A 22,138-nucleotide genomic window follows, 5' to 3' on the forward strand; every position below is an offset into this window, starting at 1 on the left:
GTCCGAGCCCGGGGCTGCGAACCCACGCAGCCCGCGCAGCTGCAGAGCAACAGGCCGGGCACCGTCCGAGCCCCAAGGGCAGACAGACCCGTGAGCCCAGCACTGCGCTGGAAGGCTGCTGGGAAGGGGCTGTGGGGGCACAACCAGGAAACCCAACCTGTCTCAATGACCCAGAGGGCGCCTCGGGCGAGGTGACCAGAGAGAGTCGGCCAGATAAGAGGGGTCCCCGGGACGAGGCGTGTCGTGGGCAGGGAAGGCCTCTCCCCCAGAGGAGAGGGTGGCACGGGACACAGGAGGCCCTGAAAGAGGGCTGGTGTGACGGGGCACAGGGTGGAAGGGAGCGCGTCAGGAAAGGAGGGCGGGAAACCCTCTCTTCTCGCCTCTGGTCAGAAAGACTTCTTCTGGTCTAAGTCCTGGGCCCTGGAACACAGGCGCGGTTAAGTGTCTTTTACCAGAAACCACCGCCCACGTAGCCGAGAACATACCAGAGGCCAGGAACCCTGGTGGTGATTTTCTGTGAGACAGAAACCTTTTTTTGCACAAAACTTTCTTGCAATCTACACAGCCTCTCGGTGCTTAGCAGGCCGAGCGGTGCCAAGGAGAGTAGAGTTCTGACTCTAAGTGGGACTCTGGCAGGATGGCATCTCGATCCGAAGACTAGGAATGCAGGCAAGGCTGGAGCAAATCAGAGGTCTCTAAGGGAAAAGGCGTGGACCATGCCTCGAAGAACAGGAATGATTTAGAGAAGAGGGAGGAAGTCCGTGCCAGTCAGGACGAAAGGCAGAGGGCGCTGTGCTGGAGCAGGGAAGGGGGCGAAGGTACAGAGACAGACGGGGGCCGAGGGCTACAGGGCTCCAAAGCCAAGCTAGGAAGCCAAGGCGTGGCCGAAACCCTTCCTGAACCACGAGCCCCTCTGCGGAAATGATCAAAGCTGAAGACTCTCCCCAGAAAAGTGCACTGTATATAAATTTTTAAAATATATTACAATGTCCAGGGTTCACAAGGTAAAAACCTAATCTAGGGAAACAGCGTGTGATCAAGTTCATGCTGCAGAAGACGGACTTCTAAAGACTCAGGAAGACGCCTTAAAGAAAGAAAAGGAGTCAGAAACGGCCCTTCCTTAGGGACGGCTGGCCGTGAACGACGCAGCCGTCAAATTCTCCGCCAGAGTGGGGGCGCCTGCACCCTGTCCAGAGGGCCTGGGGCAGGACCTGACCTCCGTGGGCGAGGATTACTTCTCTCGAAAAGCTGGGATCTGGAGTTCCCGTCGTGGCGCAGTGGTTAACGAATCCGACTAGGAACCATGAGGTTGCGGGTTCGGTCCCTACCCGTGCTCAGTGGGTTAACGATCCGGCGTTGCCGTGAGCTGTGGTGTAGACTGCAGACACGGCTTGGATCCCGTGTTGCTGTGGCTCTGGTGTAGGCCAGTGGCTACAGCTCCAACTGGACCCCTAGCCTGGGAACCTCCATATGCCGCGGGAGCGGCCCAAAGAAATAGCAAAAAAAGAAAAGCTGGGATCTGCCCTTCAGCAGCTCTGCATTTTCCTTTTCCTTGTGGAATCCCCGACCTTGCTCAACTGAGCGCAAAGCCACGGTGACTCAGACATGAAAAGAAAAGCTTCATGACACAGCATCAAGACGGCAACAGCTCCTTTCTTCAGACGACCTGCCTGCTGCATGATAACGGGAGTTTTCCCAGCACCTAAGTATGTCTAACACTCAAACGGAAATGTTGAAAATATTTCATTTCTGGGAGTTCCCGTTACGGCTCAGTGGTAACGAACCCAACTGGTATCCTTGAGGACTAGGGTTCAATCCCTGGCCTTGCTCAGTGAGTTAAGGATCCCGTGTGGGTGTGAGCTGTGCTATCAATCACAGACGTGGCTCAGATCCGGCTTTGCTGTGACTGTGGCGTAGGCCAGCGGCTGCAGCTCAGATTGAACCCCTAGCCTGGGAATGTCCATATGCTGCAGGTGTGGCCCTAAAAAGCAAAAAAAAAAAAAAAAAAAAAAAAAAAGCAAAACACCAAATGGGTGGGAACATATCGAGAGTGTGAAGGCAGGTCAGATCTCAGAAGGACAGCGAGGCAGCCAGTGTTCATCGGCAGCCTTTGGGAAACTCCGCCACGTGGGCAAATTGTTTGGGAAAAGAAAAGTTTATTTGTTGTGACCTCTGAGAGGACATTTTTCTTCTGAGTTGTAACTCTGTTCCTCAACATGTAAAATGCACTGTTTCACCCTCCGGTGGTACAAGAGCTCCACCAGAGACAAAGGCAAAGTCTTCACCCCCACCTGTCCGCCGCCATTTGGCTCCTAGGAACTGCTGGCTGCTGGATTTTGAGGAGCCTGAAGAGGGTTATTTCAAAGGGGCTCCTGCCCCTCATCTCTCGTCCTCAGACCATCCAGCTCCGAGCTGGTGCCTCCAGAGTCCAGACCCTGAGCCCTCGGGGTTCCAGCCCCATCTTATGTCCTTAGAAGATCTAAGCAGAGATGGGTCAACACTGGCTGCTCTTTCATTCCACCTGACACCGCAGAGCCGCGTGGATCTGTCCCACGCGCAGTCTGCCCAGACCCCTCTTCTGTTCTGACTCCGCGGCCCCCGGCAGGCACCTGGGCAAGAGGGAGGCGCCTAAGACCTTCCGTAACTGTTACTCAGGAAAACTGCAGGCAGAGTAGCCCAGTTCCTCTTGGGGAGAACACAGGACGCTTTCCGGCTCTAGCTTTGAATTTGTGGGTAACTTCATGATTCTGTGCCAAGGGCCCACAGTAACCGAACTCCGTATCTTGTATTTTTTCCCCTCTACAGAGTGCTTCACCTAGTCGGGAACTGTACGCTCTGATTTCATAGCCTCCTCAGTTTACATGATTTTGCCTGGGAAATACATACTCCCAGGGCCTGAACCTCTATCCCATTTCTTTGCTGTGATCACACACCTGCAGTCAGTGGACAACCTGCAGGGGGCGCTGTGGTTGACTGTGTCGGAGAACACTTGCTCTGAGTGTTGCACTATTTCGTGCTGCACACAAAATCACTGCTGTGAGCTGGCTGGTAGAGGGGTCAGCATGGGTGAGATACAAAATAAAGACCCCTCGGTTCTTTTTCCGGTTTTCATGAAGGCCACCAAAGTCTGTCTCAAGGACCCCGTGACAATACTGTTCACGTGTACTCGTGACCATCCGCTCTGAGCCTCAAGGAATGGTTCTCCGGGGAGCACACCGCCCAAGTGCACATCCTCACGGGGCTACGGACCAAACTGCTGTGGGTGCCCTATTCTTTGCCACCCGCGTGTGCCACTGCTCGTTCCCTCTGCCTCCACATTCTTTTCTGAAGCATCTTAATGAGAGGACATATGAAGAGTGATACTTTCAATAATGAACTATCATTTGTTTTGTTTTATGACACTGCTTTCATTTTGTACATTTCTATTCATAATAAACTATCTTTTAGTTAAAAAATACGGAGTTCCTGTCGTGGTGCAGCAGAAACGAACCCGACTAGAAACCACGAGGTTGCAGGTTTGATCCCTGGCCTCGTTCATTGGGTTAAGGATCCAGCATTGCCGTGAGCTGTGGCGTAGGTCGCAGGCGTGGCTTGGATCTGGTGTTGCTGTGGCTCTGGCGTAGGGCGGCAGCTGCAGCTCCAATTGGACCCCTAGTCTGGGAACTTCCATATGCCGCGGGTGTGGCCCTAAAAAAAAAAAAAAAAAAAGAAGACAAAAGACAAACATAAAATAAAATAAATAAAAATAAAGTAATAAAAAATACAAGTATAAACCCAATCTATATCTAAGTCCTGCACTCCTGTATCTAAGTCATGAGCCATGACTCTCTCCCAGCAGCTCCTGCCAAAGGAGCCTTTGAAGGAGCCTCAGCATCTTCCTCAACGCTGGTTCCCATCAGCCACCATCAGTCAACGGCAGCCGGCACCAAGAGGAGACCTACCTGTGCTTCCGGGGACTCTCACTCACCGCAGGCAAGTGGGGTTGTCACTCGAGGTTTTGGCAAAAGAAATTTCAGAATTAACCTCACAGCTTAAGGAGGCTGGATGTGAAAGGACTCAGAGCAGAAAGCAGGGATGAGGAGACCAGTTTAGCAGCTGCTGTGCCACACAACAAGGGAGATGGCGAGCTGGCGCGGGGACCAGAGAGAGCGGGCGCGGCCAGGAGAAACCCAGCGCGGCCAGACTCCTCTCGTCTCCGTGGGTCAGTGACCTGTGTTCACCCGCCTGGGCCCTGGGAGTGGCGGAAGCAGCTCCCCTCTGGAAGCAGGGCTGGAGAAAGAAGGCTGAAATGCCTCCTCTTCCTGCCTCTTCAGGGCTGCGTGGAGTGTAAAGAAAAGCATGAACAAAAGGCTTTGGAGACCTGGATTCAAATTCTGGTCCGGCTACATAATGCGGAGCAAACCAATTCTGAGTCTCGGTTTCCTCAACTTTCAAATCGGCACAATCATCCCTAACGTGCAGGGACCCCAGCCCAGTCCCTGGCACACGGCAGGTTTTGGTAGAGCAGTTTCCGCCCGCCACCCGACCCTGCTTCCATCTCCGTGATGGAACAAAGTGACCTGGTCTCGAGGTGGTGGCGGCAGGCTGGCCAGGGCCAGGCATTCTACGACAGGTCACTCGGCCAGCCTGGCTCCTGGCTCTGCTTTGTCCATGACTCAGCCAACCTGTGCAAGAGCCCGCTCCGCACCTGGGCACACGCTGGCCACTGAGGAGGAGACGAGAGAGAAGGTCTCGCCTTCCAGGGCCGGAGTGAAGCGAGGTGTTTTTCTTCACGTGCGCGCACGTGTGCACACACACGTAAACATGCCTGTGTATACTGACCCGTTTTTTCACAAATACACAATAATTCCATTTTTTTCTTTTTATGGCCACACCCACAGCATGTGGGAGTTCCCAGGCCAGGGGCTGAACCGGAGCTGCTGCTGGCTGTGCCACAGCAATGCCAGATCCAAGCCTCATCTGCGCCGTATGCTGCAGCCTGTGGCAAGGTGGGATCCTTAACCCACTGAGCGAGGCCCGGGATCTAACCACATCCTCACAGACACTGTGTCAGGTTCTTAAGCTGCGGAGCCGTGATGGAAACGCCAATAATTCCATCTTAAAGTTGCTCCTTAATTCTCCACAGCGCATTCACCACATTCTCCTTCTCGGCTTCCCCAGGGCTACCCGTCCAGTCAACCTCGATCTCTCGGCCACCAAAAGCAACGCTCGAGGACATTCTTTCACACGTGCCCTTTCGGATCTGCGAGTGTTTCCGCAGGACACAGACTCGGGGGGCAACCCGTGGCTTATGAAGCTGAAGGGCCAGGGCCCTCCCCGCGACAGCTGCTCCACCCACCCTCCCACCAGCAGGACGGGTGTCCCCGTGCACCGCGGATGCTGGCGGGGGGAGCCTCCTAAAACTGCAAGTTCAATACATGTAACGGGCTCTCCTGGTATTGTTTTGATTTGCACAATTACCAATAATTCTGTACTACCTGTCCCCCTATTAGCACGTGGCGGTGTCCTTTTCCACAGGCTGCTGCAGGGTTTCTTTTCAGAGGAGGGCTGGCTGGGACAGAAGGCGTCTCCAAACATGCTATGCTGTCAACGACCAGAGCAGGAAGAGCACAGGGCAGAGGCAGGAGGCCCGTGCGCCAGTCCCAGTTCTGCCACCTCCTAGTCTAACCCCCACGGAAGGGTTATTATTTATTTCCCTGGGCTGCAGTCCCTTTACTGGCCCACTGGGGTTTTAAGAGGTGACACTGAAATCCAAAGCAAACGGCTCTGGTCGCCTGAGGACACCCTCCTAGGAAGCAAATCTGAGTGTCTTAGGCGAGACACAGCCCAGCACCCTGCCCGAGCACCATTTTCTGCGGCCTCTTGGGGCTGAGGGGTAATGGAAAAAGCAGGGCCCTGGAGTTCAAAGGCTGGAGTTCAGATTCTGGCTCTGTCTCTTACCAGCTGGGACCCGGGGGCCACGAATCCACGCCTGCAAGGTGGCTGGAAGGCCTAAAAGAGATGCCACCTGGCGGCGCTCCGTAAGGAGTGGGCGATCAAGGAAGGCCCAGAAGGAACCAAACCACCAGTGACCCTGACTCCAAGCAACTCTCCCTCTCTCGGAGCTGGGCGGCCCTCCCCCACCTCCGCTCGGCGGGCGGCGTGCAGAGCTGTCCCCAAAGTCAGGATTTCACAGACCCAGCTCTCCTCCACTTCATTCTGTGGCTTTCCAAGTGAACGCCCAGCGGGCAGTCCTTTCAAAGTCCTGGGCCAGCTGGGCGGGCGGCTGCCTGCTGGAGCGGCTGAAAGGGCCTCTGAGGCCGAAGAAAGCCACCGAGCTCTCCCTGTGATTTTCACCAATGGACAAAACACAGCAAGTGAATCAATCTCTTTTCAAAAGAGCAATGCTTGTGACAGAGCACGTGTCTCCACAAAGGTTAGGATTCCATCATCCCTGCGATGATGAGTGGGAGGCTTAATGCGGGCTGCCACGCGGGGCAGGGCGCCGGTGCCCGGAGCTGGGGAGGGGCGGGCACCGCAGGCCTTTGGGGGCTCACTCCAGACTCGCGGAGGGCCCTTCCCTAATGAACTCAGTCTCCCGCTTGGCAGGGCAGTGGTGGGTGACACTAATTGGGGGTGAGCCAGGGTAGAAGATGGAGAGACCACACGAGCGGTCCGGAGCCCAATCCCAGCGCTCGCAGGGCTCTCGGGCAGCAGCGCGGGGCGGGAAAACCTCGCTTCACACGCAGGCTCTGACACCTCCCGGGTGGGGAGCTGGGCACCGACGAGCGACTTCACCTCTCCCAACCACATCAGAGGGACAGCTCCTGCTCTCTGGGCCTGTGCCACAACCATCAGAAAAGGAAAGGACTCCACCAGCCCTACTTCCTATGTCACACGGGGACACCATGAAGAAACAATGAGACAAAACGTAAGAACACCTGGTACGCGACAAAGCGCCACACAAGCGACGAGCCTGTGCCACCAGCGTCATCGCTTTCCAAGAGCGCATGCACCTCATTTTAAGGAAGCTGCAGAGTAAACCAGGGCGATACAGCCAAGGGGTACCTGGAACCGGGACCCTAAATGCTCCTAGCGTCTGTGGCCTGACAGGTGAACGGCCTCAAACCCCCAGGCAAGGGCAGAGGTGGAATAAAAGCTCCCTGGCCCAAGAGCTGAGGGTGCAAGGGAGAGGAGCTGATCAAGGGGACCCAGGAGAGAGCGGGGGGCCCAGTAGTCGCCTCGGCCGGTGAGGAAGGTAAGGGGTCCAGCCTCCACTTCCTGCCGTGAATGCGTCTCTACTGTTCCAAGTTTTGTTGCTATTTTTTTGTAACAATGAACATACTATTACTCTTTTTAAAAAAGCCCAAAACCAAAAAACAAACCCACTTTCTTAGGAAAGGAAACACCTACCCTTTCTTCCTCCCAGAAGCTTCCCTAAGACAGCCTTGGTGTGGCATGATGCCCTGTGAAGGCCTGAATCAACAGGTGTCCCACGGTCTCCTTGTCGCCCTCCCCCCAGTCAGTGCGGCCCCCAGAAAGGAGGCTGTGCCTTGTGATCCCTGACACCAGTGCTGGCACGGGCACCCACACCAGAGGGCCTGACGAACCCGTGTCTGCAGCTCCTCCCCAAACGAGCTCTCACTAGCGCCCCCGGCTGGGCCCGTCCTCTTCAGGAACTCGGGGTGTACGGGGGGAGGGCGTGGGCACGGCCGCTTCCCTCAGGGCCGAGGACGCTTAGACACCGGCCTGGGCTCTCTCAGGAACGAGACCTGGGTCCACCTGCCTCTGGGGCTCCCTTTTCTCTGCAGCAAAATAAGGGAACCCAGTTAAATAACTTCTCAAGTCCCTGGCAGCCCTGAAGTCCCTCAGGATCTAAGTATGCACGGCATCGAAACTGAGACGAGAACTCCTAGCAGACCTGAGCCCCTGCATGGCTTCCGAGGAAAAGACGACTGCTCGGGTTAGACGTTTTAGGAGCGAGGGGTTTCCGACGGGGCTCCGGGAACAGTTTGAGTGAGTCTGTTTGACCCGCCCTTCCGCTCGGGGGTGGGGGGGAGGCACCACTTGATTTTTCTGCCTCCTTCTTTAGGCCCAATCAATACAAAGCGGCCCGTGACCTTCAGTCCTGCATTGTTCCCCCTGATTTCCGGATCCTTCACTTGAGCTGCCCTCAGCTGCAGCTGGGGAGGGGGCTGCCGGGTGGGGAGCTCCGTCCCACCTGCACCAGTGGCCTGGAAGCAGTGAGCCATGCAGACTCAATCACGATCGCTATCTGGGCAACAGGGCCCTGGCTGGAGCCTTGCAGAAGGTCCTGTTTACAGTAATAACAGCACCAGGCCCTGCCGTCTGAGCAGAGGCAGGGCGCCTGGGGCTAGAATCCACACACAGCCTACATCTGTGCCTTATCTACCCGGTCAGCCTGGGCTGGGGGGCAGGGGCAAGGGAGGACAAGCTCTTGGAGCCCAGCCTGGGCGACTTCGGGCAGACCCCACGCCACGCTCCACTCAGACGCCGGGGCTCTCTGGCATCATCTGCTTTCACGACTGGAACAGAGCGCCTCCTTCCAGGCTTGGCTCAGGCCCTGCCCCAAGGCACCTCCCCAGGTGCCCTCGCCCCGTGAAGGGGCCCTTCCTGGCACTGCCACACACAGACTCCAAAGGGCAGCGAGTGGACAGCCAGGGAGAAGGACCAACAGCAAATGAGATGCCCTGAGTGCTTTATAACCAGTCACTTCCTGCCATGACAAAAAGTTTTAAAATTTCCAGACGTAAAGAAGGATCTGCTGAGATCAGTCTGTCCAATCCTTTGTCTCACACAGACAGATATGGAGACTCGGAAAGCGACAGCCCTGAGACAGACCGATCTGGATGTAAGCCTGCACCCGTCTCTTCTAGGCTGCGTGACTGCGGGCAGGTCCTGCTCACCTCTCTGAACCTCAGCGCTCCCACCCTGTCAGGCTGCCAGACCTATGCCGTGAGGGCGCTCAGAGGACCGGGGGCAATAATGCGAAAGCGCTTACATTTTCCAGGCGTTAGCTCTCAGGGTTCCCTCTGTTCTCTGTGTACAAAGGCACAGAGTGGAGGGGCTGTAGCAGAACCTCAGTGAACACTGCTGGATTAAACAGAATAAAAGCCAATGCTGGGGGGACCACTCTTTGTCCTATCTTACAGTTTCTAGCAAGAACTTGGCACACTTAAAAAGAGATTATTATTATTTTTAAAAATATACATTTTTCCTATAGAGATCTTATTTTTATTTTTTAATTTTTCTGGTCTTTTGTCTTTTTAGGGCCACACCCGCGGCATATGGAGGTTCCCAGGCTAGGGGGCCCAATCAGAGCTCCAATCAGAGCCAGATCCAAGCCGTGTCTGTGACCTGCACCACAGCTCACGGCAACGCTGGATCCTTAACCCAGTGAGCGAAGCCAGGGATCGAACCCACATCCTCATGAATGCTAGGCAGGTTTGCTAACCACTGAGTCACGATGGGAACTCTAGTTTCTTTTTATCTAGAATAGGTTCTCAGGCTGTCTTTGATATTCGTGACACTGACTTTTCTGCAGAGTAAGGTTAGTTTACAGATTACTCTGCAGTTTGGATAACAACTTTTTGAGGAACCACTTCCTATCATTCAACTATTCATTCCACAAACTAGTCGTTCCTCTCTCTTTCCATGAGGCTGGTTATTACAGGACTCTGGGCAGGCAGGATACCTGATCAATTCTCAGGGCCCTTGCCTTCCAGGGTGTTCGCGGGATAGCCACACACCTGGCAAGGTGCCAGGGGAGTGCAGGTCAGAGCAAGTGCCATGGGGATGACTTCTTGGAGGCAGAGGCACAAGCCGTGCCCGAAAGGATGGGCAGAAGCACAGACCGCCCTAAGAAACTCCCGGGATCTTGCAGAGGAAACATATCCACTTCCCCAAGCAGTGTGTGCTGTGGCTGGGACGCAATAAAACACAAACCCCAGCAATACAGGGCCAGGAAGGGGAGGGCGCGGTCCAGGGCACCCTTCCCTTGTACCCTTGCTCAGGGCTCTAGGCACTTTGAGATGTGGTGACAGGAAGGCAAGGTCTGTCCAGGCAGCTGAACTGTGGGAAAGGGCCATGAGCGCCACCTACTGGCATCAGGGCAGGTTGTCTAGGCAGCAGCAGAGGGCAGTGGGGCAGTGGCGGGTTGCCAGGAAGCTTGCCACACTACAGTGGTGAGACACAGAAGCGGCTTGAATTTCTTAAACAGGGCTGGCCCTTGAGCCACCACTGCCAAGTCCCAGAGCACTGTGAGACTGTCGGTGCAGAAGGGACTGTGCAAAGCCAGCCACCACACCCGGCCCTCGAGACGGGAGGGCAAGACGCGCCGGGATTACTTCAGCTTTGTTCTCCAAGTCAGTCTCCGTGCTGGGCACCGAGGGTCAGAGGAATCAGACGCGGATCTTGCCTACAGGGAGCTCCTAGACTGAGCCGGGGGTGGGGAAATGGGACAAGCAGGGAGGGACACAGAGAAGTGCTCCGAGGATCCCGGGTGCTCTGAGAGCTGTCTGGCGGGGTGGGGAGCACACAGCAGGCTTGGCTCCTCAGGTCCCACAAAACTCTTCGTGGTGGAATTCAAAACTCCCGTTTCTGAGCAACCTACCATGCCTCAGGCACCTGATGTTTACAGTCTCCCCATCCTGTGATTAGAGAAGGGGCCTGAGTCACACAGAGATGAAACCGCCCTGCCGAAGATGGCACGGTCCACAAGGGGCAGCCTAGGACAGGAGCCCGGGCTCTCTACACTGAAGCCACTGCCTCCCAGGGCACAGGGCCCAGCTTCTTCCCTTTGCCCCACATGTAGCCTGGCACCAGCACAGGTATCTGACGGGGCTAACCAGCACTGGTAACTGATGGGACTAACCAGCACAGGTAACAGACAGGGCTAACCAGCACAAGTAACTGAAGTATCTGACGGGACTAACCAGAACAAGTATCTGACGCGACTAACTGGCACACGTAACTGACAAGACTAACCAGCACAAGCATCTGACGGAGCTAACCAGCATTGGTAACTGATGGGCCTCCTGGCACAGGTAACTGACAGGACTAACCAGCACAGGTAACGGATAGGGCTAACCAGCACAAGTAACTGAAGTAACTGATGGGACTAACCAGCACAGGTAACTGACAGGACTAACCAGCACAGGTAACGGATAGGGCTAACCAGCATAAGTAACTGAAGTAACTGATGGGACTAACCAGCACAGGTAACTGACAGGGCTAACCAGAACTGGTAACTGACGGGACTAACCAGCTAACCAGCATAAGTAACTGAAGTAACTGAGGGGGCTAACCAGCACAGGTAACTGATGGGGCTAATTGGCACAGGCAACTGACGGGGCTAACCAGCACAAGTAACTGAAGTAACTGAGGGGACTAACCATCACAGCACAACTAACTGATGGGGCTAACCAGCACAGGTAACTAACAGGGCTAACCAGTACGAGTCACCGACAGGACTACCCAACACAAGTCACTGACGGGACTAACCAGCAGAAGTATCTGATGGGACTAATCCAGCACAAGTAACGGACGGGACTAACCAGCACGAGTATCCGAGGGCCTAAGCAGCTGACAGAAAGTGACGGGGAAGGAGAGGCCTCAGGGGAACAGGCGGTTCCGTGAGGGCCGGCGATGCTCTGACCAGCTCTGCCTTCCAAAACCTTCTCCCTGAAGAGACCCCCTCCCCCAGACGGAAGCCAAGAGAGGCCCAAAGCCCCCTCCTCCTGCACGACGCTCTCTCACCATCACTGCCACTTTCGCGGTCGCACGGCAACACGACACTTCAAGGGGCTCTTGCCTTTGGACTAACACGACTAACACGAGCAGACAAACGGGAAGAGGAGGTCGGTGCACCAAGCCCTGGTTCCCGCCAGACGGGGCCGACGGCAGGCCGAGCAGAACCCCGGCGCGTAAGGCAGCTCCAAGAAAGCCAGGCAGGCTCAGGCCACGTCCGCAGACGCGTGGGGTCTCCAAAACGGGGGTCGCCGCCCTGCTCCTCAGTCTCCGTCAGGCCACTCTGGAATTCAGAGGGCCGCCCAAAACCTTCGGCCGCTTCATTCGAAAGTGATGCGGAGGAGACCTGAACCCGCGGTTGAGGGAACCAAGGCTTCTGGGGCTTGGAGCTGTCTCAGTATTTCAAAGTCTGAACGGGAAAGGGCAGCTGTGACGTCCTCGGGGGCAGAGCAGGAGCCGAAGGGAGGCGCCGCAGGGGGCTTCCCTCGGAACCGCGGCCCCCCCCAGCCCTCGCAAGGCGTCGGGACTGAGCTACTCTCCCGATTGATTACAGAGCTCCAGCTCCTATGCCTCCCGCTGCCCGGAAGGTCTTGCAACCCAGCTCCCCGTATCCAAATCCAGCCACCTCCAGGCCCAGACCAAAGGCCACCTCGTCTACAGAGCCTTAACTCTTCCTGTGTCCTAATTACAATTCTCCAGCAGACGGCAAACTCCCGAAAAGGCACAGATGATCTTGCTGCGGCTGTATGCTCCTCCTCCAGGCCAAAGGGGCAGAGCGCTCACGGCGGGCCTTGAGAATGAACAAACGCCAAAGAAAAAGTACGAATGGCCAAGAAACTCAGGGAAAGATGCCCCACATCATCCGCCATCAGGAAAATGCCAGTCAGAAGTCACAGTGAGGCGTTTCCACCGTGGCACAGCAGAAGCAAATCCAACTAGGAACCATGAGGTTGTGGGTTCAATCCCTGGCCTGCTCAGTGGGTTAAGGCTCTGGCGTTGTCGTGAGCTGTGGTATAGGTCGCAGATGTGGCTCGGATCCCGCACTGCTGTGGCTCTGGTGGAGGCCGGTGGCTGCAGCTCCAATTCTCCCCCTAGCCTGGGAACCTCCACGTGCCGTGGGTGCAGCCCTAAAAAGACCAAAAAAAAAAAAAAAAAGTCACAATAAGGTATCATTTCGCACAGACTAAGACGGCTCTAACAAAAAAAGACAGTTACCAAGGGTTGACAAAGATGTGGAGAAATCAGAACCCCCAGAGTTCACACTGCTGGTGAGAATGTTAAAATGGTGCAGCCACTTTGGAAGACAGTCTGGTAAAAAGCTCCTCAAAATGTCAGGCGCAGTTACCACGTGACCTAGCGGCTCCATCCTAGGCATCGGCCCAGGAGACACCGCAGCATGACATTCACACGAAGACCTGGACACACATGCCCACTGTGGGGTTATGCATAACAGCCACAGTACAAAACCACAAATGTCTATCAATCACCGAACGTATAAACGTACTTAACTTATACACACGGAAGAGTATTCAGTCATAAAAAGGAACCATGTACTGATATCTGCTACAACACAGATAAACCTTGAAAACATACTAAATCCAAGCCTGTCACAAGAGGCCACCTATTACATGAGTCCATTTACACGAAATATCCAGACAGGCAAACCCATAGAGACAGAAAGACAATCAGCAGTTGCCAGGGTCTGGGGGAGGGGGACGGGGAGTGACTGCAACAGAACTGGATTTGGGGGGGAGGAGGAGGGGTCATGAAAATGTCTTGGAATTAGTGGTGACAGTTGCATAATCTTAGAAATATATTAAAAACCACTGAGCTGCAGACTTTAAAAGGGTGAATTTTAAGATATGTGGATTAGATCTCAAAAGGAAAAAGAATAAACGAAGGAGCAAATGTTTGCTCCATCAGAGTCTGCTTATCACTCAGGAGGCAGAGTGTGCCTCCTGCCTAGAGGTGGGCTTGCCGGTGCCGCCCGAGAACTAAAGAGGAGACCTAAACGCTGGCCAGGAAGTGAGGCAGCAGACACAGGGCCCTGGGCCCCGTCTGACCCAGGTGGGGGCCATACCTGAGCCCCGATGGACGGGAAGGATGATGCTCTGCCTGCTGGGCTCCGACCCCTGGACCCCTGATGCTGCCCCCCCGCCCCCCCCCCCCGTTGTTGCACTTTCCATTCTGTCCCTGCTCATGCTCCTTGTGCAAAGGCTGGTCAAACACACGGACGACTTCCCAGGAGGCCTGTGTGCTGTCCCCCCAAACAAAAGGGCATTGAGATGGAAGCTCAGCACAGCCTCAGAGAGGATTCTTATGCAGCCTTCCGGGGCCTCTCATGCGCACGAATGCAGGCTGCTGGGGACCAGTCAGCCTGCCCAGCTGCTGTCGCCTCCTGCTGGGGAGATTCTGGAGAACAAACAAGGTTTCATTCAGCCAATCCATCAACTGGCCAGACTCTGTACTGTGTGCTCTCTGAGTGCCAGGCAGCCTGTGTGACTGGCTGTGGCAGAGGCAGGAGGAGGTGTCAGCCGCCTTGCTGTGACAGCACGGCCTGGGTGAAGAGACAGAGGCAGGAAGCAACAGCAGAGAAAGACAAGGAGGTGAACACGAAACACAGTACCATTTGCTCCGACTTTAAGACTGTGGGAAGTTTTTTTTTTTTTTTGTCTTTTTTAGGACCACGCCCGCAGCATATGGACGTTCCCAAGTGTCCAGTCGGAGCTACAGCTGCCGGCCTACACCACAGCCACAGCAACGCCAGATCTGAGCCGCTGTCTGCGACCTACAACACAGCTCACGGCAGCACTGGATCCTTAACCCACTGAGCGAGGCCAGGGATCGAACCTGCATCCTCATGCATAGTAGTCAGATTCGGAAAAACACATACTTTGCACTCATGTGGGCCCCGGTTTAAAACAGCCGTGGGGTAGGAAGCACTAAATCCACCTGAGCCTCCACTGGGAAATGGACATAACACAATCGGTTTCGCGATACGGCAGCAAAGAACGACGGTAACAGTCTACACTGTCTAGCAGCCTGCCGCACACGGCGCGGATATCTAACGGCAGCTGTTAGTGCTAGAGAGGCTGTGCTTTCTGGAAGAAGCGCTTGAAGGCGGCGATGAACCAAGAACAGGATCTAGACAGAACAGACCCACAGGTAGGACTGGAGAAGCCCAGTCTGGTTGGAATGGGGTCTTGGGGCAGCGGGGAGCCAGGTGTGGCTGGCGGGGATGCGGAGGGGCCTGTCCATGCAGAGTGGAGCTGAGGGCAGGACAGAGAAGGGATCTGGCTTTGCTATTTACCTTGGGGAACCTTGTGGATGCCTAGTAAGGTTCTCCTTTGAGCCAAGAAACACCTACCTGAGCCTGAAAAAGTACCAGGAGGAGACCCTGACCCAGGCGAGCTCCCGGGGTGGCTCCCTGGGGGGTGGGGGGTGGGCGCTCCCAAGCAGGCAGCTTTGGGCACAGCACTCAAGGGACCCAAGCGTCTGGTTCATCCTCTATGAAATGCGGCTACGTCACACACACACCTGTGCAGACGCAGTGACGAAACCCTCGCGCAATGCCTATCTCAAAAAAAAAAAGGCATTCAACAAACACTGGCCACCGATAGAAATGTTCAACAAGGTTATTAAAACATTATTTGATGGTTTTTATAATACACAAATACACGGTATATGTAAAATATATTAAAAGTTATGTTAGTGAAGTAATATGCTATAAAAGTTCAATGAAACTAAAGATACGTGGGTTCTTAAAAAAAAGTAGTAAAAGCAAGCACGACGGGCTGGAGAGATTTTTTTTGCTCCCCCTTAATATTCCTATTTAGCTTGTGTTCATTAGTGTGGGGGTCTCTTTGGGGTCTCACCACCAGGAACTTTAGAAGAACATAGCAGGTAGGGAGTTCCCGTTGGGGCACAGTGGAAACGAATCCGACTCGTATCCATGAGGATGTGGGTCTGATCCCGGGCCTCGCTCAGTGGGTCAGAGATCTGGGGTTGCCGTGAGCTGTGGTGCAGGTTGCAGGCGAGGCTTGGATCTGGCGTTGCTGTGCTTGTGGTGTAGGCCAGCAGCTGAAACTCTGATTCGACCCCTAGCCTGGGAGCTTCCATATGCTTTGAGTGCAGCACTAAAAAGCAAAAAAAAAAAAAAAAAAAAGGAAAACATAGATGTTAAAAACTGAATATGCAGAGAATTCTATCACCCTAATTTTGCTAACTCAAGAGCAAAAAACCCGGTGTAATTAATACTCAAAACCAACACCTACTGGGCTCCACAGCTCCACAGCCGGTTAAGGATCCAGCATTGTCATCGCTGCTGCAGCACGGGTTCAATCCCTGGCCTGGGAACTTCCACCTGCTGAGGGTGAAGCCAAAAACAGGAGCCCCACCTCCCCTGATGCCCTGAGCATCTGCTCTGCTCGAGCTGGGCCCAGCGCTCTCGGGGTCCGCACTTATTGCTCACGGTCACTCCCCACCCACTGGGCAGATGAAGAATCTCGGCCCAGAGGCGAGGCTGCGTCCCAGGTCACAGGGCTAACGAACGGATCCAAGCCTTGTTTCCTCAGACTCACAGCTGGGAATCTAGTCCAGCTCCTCAGATTCCTCAGGTCTCCAGCCCCAGGACTCCTGCCTCTCGGGCAGACCCACTAACAGAGGCACAAGGAGAGGCCTCTGGGCCTGGGACCCCTGCCCGGAAGGGAGGCAAGGGAACGGGACAGGATGGAGAAGGGCCGCAAGTTCAGACGTGAGATGTTCTGAGAAGGCTCCTCATTCAGGACCGCGACGGAGGAGAAACTGGCAAAACACTCAAGTGAATATGCTAAGCCCAGGAACACGGCAGCTTGGCTGTTTTTAATGTTCCTGCATTTCTCTCTGTTCCTCAGATGCCAGGCAAATTCTTTGGGAAAAATCCAGCTGGTTCCCTGCCATGCTGAAAGGATGTGTGCCATGGCCATGACTGAGCTAGGACTTTTGAGAAGCAGCATGTGGGCACAGCGAGGGCGACGTGTACACAGAGCTGGAAGCTGGCCCTGCCAGGCAGCCCTGGGGACTGCAGCTTTGTAGCCTCACTGCCTGGGGCCGGGTCGGGGCCCAGAAGATGCTGGAGCTGGCGAGCTGGCTCCTAAGGTTCCTTGGCATCAGCAGGGCCGCTGAGCACATCAACCCCCTCGCAACCATCCTCGCCCCACCCCGCCTCAGCGGCCACCGCGGCTGGCAGGGGACAGAGCTCCTGGCCGCAGCCCCCCTCCGGCCTCCAAGCCCTGAAGCACCTGCTTGCTCCCCAGGCGCCCGGCACCCCCGAGCTGCCGTCTCATCGGCCTTTTCGGTCCTTGGCACTTGCTGCTGTCCTCCTGCTGCGGGAGGAAAGCGCCTCTGCCCTCTCACCCGGGCGGACGCCTCCTCTCCCTCCCGGACTCGGGCTTCCCGGGAAGCTCCGCTGAGGGCAGGACGGCTCTCGCAGGCGCTCAGGATTCTCGGCGCCAGGCCTCCGCAGTGCCCATCACACTGCAACCTCCCATCTGCACGGTGAACGGCCGACTTCAGGAGGCGAGGCGTGCGTCCGGCTCCCCACGGACCCAGCAGGGCCTCGGGCAGCGCTGGCACACGGCAGCCCCGCGGCTCAAGGACCAGAGGGCTGAGGGAGCGGGCCATTTTCATGTCTTTTCTAGGGGAGGTCGGGTCCCCCACTTACAGGTTCCTTATGACTGCAAATGACAAGCTAACGCTTACCACCGACAGAACACTCTTACAATGTTCACGAAGTGTTTAACTATTTGCATGCACGATACGGCACTGGTCTGCCACCTCCGACACTCTCAGTCCTGAGAGAGAGAGACAAGAAACTGGACGATCCATGCCCAAGAGGGTGACAGAGGGAGCACGAGGTACTAGGGGAGCCTGCCCGGGCCTGGAGCGTCAGGGAAGGCTTCCTGGAAGATGAGGCAAGGACGACCCAAAGGAGGAGAAACCGCGCAGATGATGAGAGACCCCCTGCCTGGAAGGCTCGAGATCCGGGGAAGGCGGTCTGGCAAGTCTCTTAGAGTCCACATCACTGAAGAAGTGAAGAGACTGCCCACCCACGGCCGCACAGCCAACCGGCAGTGGGGCCAGCACTCCAGAGGCCCAGTCCCAGGGCTGGCGCCCCCTCACGGGCACCCTCCTCCCAAGCCGGCCCAGTAGGCCCTGGCTGTCCTCTGCTCCTGCGCTGGCCAACTGCCTGCCGCTGCTGAGGTTCTCAACAGCTGGCTGGCTGTCTCCTACCCGTGACATTCAGAAGAAGCTGCCAACCAGTCTTCCCGGCTGCCTTCCATCACTCGGGAACAAGCAAGCATGTCAGCACCTCAGCAAAGACGCCGGACCCCGGGCCACCCCGCAGAAGCACTGCCCGGGGAAGGCCCACTGGAGCGCGGCCTGGAGGGTCAGTGTGTGACCCGGGCCCCCCAAGGACCACTGTCTCTGCAGGGCTTGACACTGAGAAGAGCTCCATGCTCCTATCTCAAAGTTCTCAGTGGGGCCCCACTGACGAGATTTGGAATGAAGGCTCAAAAAGGGCGGGCCTGTGACCTGTTAAGAGTCAGAGACACAGTGACTGTGACAGGAGTGGAACCCAGGTCTTCTCACTCTAAAAATCCTGTACTCCTTCTTCTACAAGATCATGCTGCCTTCCAACACCCCAGGATTCAAAAGCCTGTGTCGGTTACACCCTACCATTTGAAAAACACAACAAGCATCAACATTCAAGAGTGATGCCAGCTAGGCCTTGACCTCTGGTCTAGGATAAAGCTTTTGCTTCAACCTCCTGGAAGCCACAAGCACATTTACGTGTTTACAGGTGAAGAGAGCTGGATGTCTGGGTTGCTCTCATGCCATCATTGATATCTTCCCATCCAGCCAACATGATCCAACGATCAATAAACAGACAGCTTCCGTGAGGCCCTGAGACAGCCAAACGTATTTAGCAGCCAGGGCTTTTGTTAATTAGATAAACCCCGGGATCAATGTGCAGAACATTTACCTGTGCTGCAGCTAAGCACACTGTGGACACCTTAATCCTGCCACATGGACAGCGAGGGCCTCAAGCCCCAAGCTGGGGCATCTGGGGACAAGCGTCAGACCAAGGCATCCATGCAGAGTTCGAACAGATGTGTTCCGCCCTCGGCAAAATCCAACGCTTTCCTCTCCCCTGTGCTGCAAGCCAAAGGAGACTTTCCCCCCAAAGGTATCTAGTAAACACGTTTCAGCTGGTCTAAAGTACTTTGTTGTCTAAACCCATCAAACGAGAAATTAAAACGTCAAAACAAGCTCTAAGCGATCACGGGGGCGGCGTGGTGGGCAGAGCAGGCGTCAGGCAGACCCAGCCGCCGGGCCGCCCGCCCGCAGCATCGCTGGAGCATCTCTCTCACGGGAATGTGGGGCTCGGCGTGCTCACAACTGGACTCGCCGTCTTTCCTCCCAGCCCAGTCTTCCTCCACCACCGTCATCTCAGCAAACGGCAACAGCGTCTCCACAGCTCATCAACCCCAGCCTCATCCCTAACACCTTCCTCTCCCGGATGGACCACATCCGACTCTACCCACTCGCTCCAGATGCCCCGACTGAATGCCTGTGACATGCCAGGCACTCCCGCTCTTCCAAACGTCCCCGAGCCCCGTCGGGCTTACCCCTCCACCTCCGCCTGCTGCCGGCTCCTTCGTCCGAGTCGACCCCCCCCGCCCCCCGCGCCTCCAGCCGCTTCCCCCAAGGCTTCCGCAAGCACCATCTCCTTCTACGGATCCATCCTCCACGGAGCAACCAGAGCCATCTCCCCACAACTGCAGAGCTGCACCCGTCGCCACGCGCGTCTCTCCCGCCCTCCCCCTCAAATGCTTCACTGGCTGCTCACCGCACGTAGTAAAAATAAAAACCATGACCGTGGCCAACAGGGCCCGTGATCTGGTCCTTGCTGAGCTTTCAACTCTCTCTCATGCCCTCTCCCAGCTGCTCTCTCGCGTCCGGTCATGCCGGCCTCCCGTCAGTTCCTCAATCTCTCACCTCTTTTCCTGTCTCAGGCCTTCTACCCACCGTCCCTCCAACTCCAGCTCCTTCCACCCTTCCCTTCACCCGTCAGGGCTCACGTCAGTCTCACTCGGATGCCTTCCTTCCTGATGCCACGGCCCCATCAAGGTGACATTCCCAAGGGTCTGCCCTTCCTTGGTCGAAAAGTTGTATTAAGCTGTGGTTCGGACACCCCTCAAGGTACCCACTCGAGGTGCACGACTCAACTGTTCTAGCAGCTTCAGAGGTGCAGGACCCTGACTACTCACCACGGACCAGGTTCCACATCCCGAAAAGACACTCTGGGCCCGCCAGCCGTCCCTGGCGAGTCCCTCCCACCCCCACCTCTCCGGTACCGTCCCTCTCTGTGGGTTTATCTAGTCTGGATAGTTTCTGTAAATCGAATCCTATAACACGCGGTCTTTTGTGTCTGGCTTCTCTCACTTGGCATAATGAGTTCAAGGCGCATTCGTGTTGTATCACATACCTCTCGGTATTTCATTCCTCCGTACTGACGAATGACATTCCACTGAAAGGCTCTCGCATGTTCACCCGCGGATCAGCTACCTGGTGGGGTTATCGTGAATGATGCTGCCATGGACATTCTCGTACATAAATGCACAGGTTTTCATGCCTCTAGGAGTGGACTTGCCGGGTCACAAGGTAACTATATTATTCTGAGGAACTGCAACTGTTCTCCCAAGTAGCTGCACCATTTCACGCCCCCGCCAGCCGCAGGAGAGGGTTCCAATGCCCCCGCTGCCCACCGACACCCGCGGTCGTCCGTCTTTCCGATGAGCGCCATCCTAATGGGGAGAGGTCTGGACGGGCACCTTCCTGAGGCTAATGATGCTGAGCATCTTGCCACGTGCTTCGCGGTCATTTGGGTATCTTCTCTGTTGAAGTGTCTACTCAGATACTTTGCCCATTTTTAAACTGGTTTCTCTTTTTGTTGTTGAGTTGTCAGTATTCTTTATAATTATGGACACAAACCTCTTATCAGATAGATAACTTGTGATTATTCTCCCATTTTGTGGCAGAGTCTTGAACTGTCCTTTGAACACAAAAATTTTTAATTTTTTTCTTTTTTTACGGCCGCTCCTGAGGCATATAGGTTCCCAGGCTAGGGGGTGAATTGGAACTGCAGCTGCTGATCTATGCCACAGCCACAGCAACACTGTATCTGAGCTACATCTTCGACCTATGCTGCAGCTTTGCAGCAAAACCAGTTCCTTAACCCACTAAGAGAGGCCAGGGATCGAACCCTCATACTCACAGACACTATGTCAGGTTCTTAACCCATTGAGCCACAATGGGAACTCCAAAAATTTTTAATTTTGATGAAGATCAATTTTTTTTTTTGTCTTTTTTTTTTGCTATTTCTTTGGGCTGCTCCCGTGGCATATGGAGGTTCCCAGGCGAGGGGTCTAATCGGAGCTGTAGCCGCCGGCCTACGCCAGAGCCACAGCAACACGGGATCCGAGCCGTGTCTGCAACCTACACCACAGCTCACGGCAACGCCGGATCGTTAACCCACTGAGCAAGGGCAGGGACCGAACCCGCAACCTCATGGTTCCTAGTCGGATTCGTTAACCACTGCGCCACGACGGGAACTCCAATTATCTTTTTTTTTGACTTTTTGTGCCTTTGGAGCCATATCTAGGGAGGCTTTGCCTAGCCCAGAGCCACAAAGATTTGCTCCCAGGTTTTTCTTCCCAGAGTTTTACACTTCAAGCTCTTACGTTTAGGTCTACAATCGATTCTGAGGTAATTTTTGTGTACAGGTGAGGTAGGGCTCTAACTGCATTTTTTTGCATGTGGATATCCAGGTGTCCCAGCACCACTTGTGCTGTACTGCATTTTGAAGCACATAATTATAACTGCACAGTCATCTGGCTCCCAGTCCGACTGCAAGTACCAAGCGGGCAGGAACTGCACCAATCTTGACCACCCCTGTATCGCCAGCACTCAGCCCAATGCGTAGCTCCTAACAGGTGCTCATATATATTGGCTGAACTACATAGTAATTTTATAACTAATAATAAATATTCAGAAGAGAAAATCATGGACTTGGGGAATAGACTTGTGGTTGCCGAGGGGGAGAGGGTGGAAGTGGGATGGACGGGGAGCTTGGGGTTAAGAGATGCAGACTCTTGCCTTTGGAATGGATGAGCAATGAGACCCTGCTGTGTAGCACTGGGAACTGTCTAGTCACTTACGATGGAGCATGAAAAATGGATGTATACATGTATGTGTAACTGGGCCACCATTGCTGTACAGTAGGAAAAAAAATAATGCATTGGGAAAATAAAAAATAAAATAAAAGTAATACATAAACAAATAAATA

The 22,138-nt window shown here is 54.9% G+C and overlaps 1 protein-coding gene across 11 annotated transcripts in view; it reads right to left on the reverse strand.

Moving 5' to 3' along the window:
- The window catches only part of CLPB (ClpB family mitochondrial disaggregase), a 299,259-nt gene that overhangs the window by 113,481 nt on the left and 163,640 nt on the right, over positions 1 to 22,138 (reverse strand). The window lies entirely within an intron of this gene.

Source organism: Sus scrofa, chromosome 9 (assembly GCF_054392235.1).
Source record: "Sus scrofa isolate SSC_HxYL_T2T_F1_AM1 chromosome 9, Sscrofa_HxYL_maternal_Yorkshire_Landrace_v2.0, whole genome shotgun sequence".
In the NCBI taxonomy this organism is placed as follows: Eukaryota; Metazoa; Chordata; class Mammalia; order Artiodactyla; family Suidae; genus Sus; species Sus scrofa.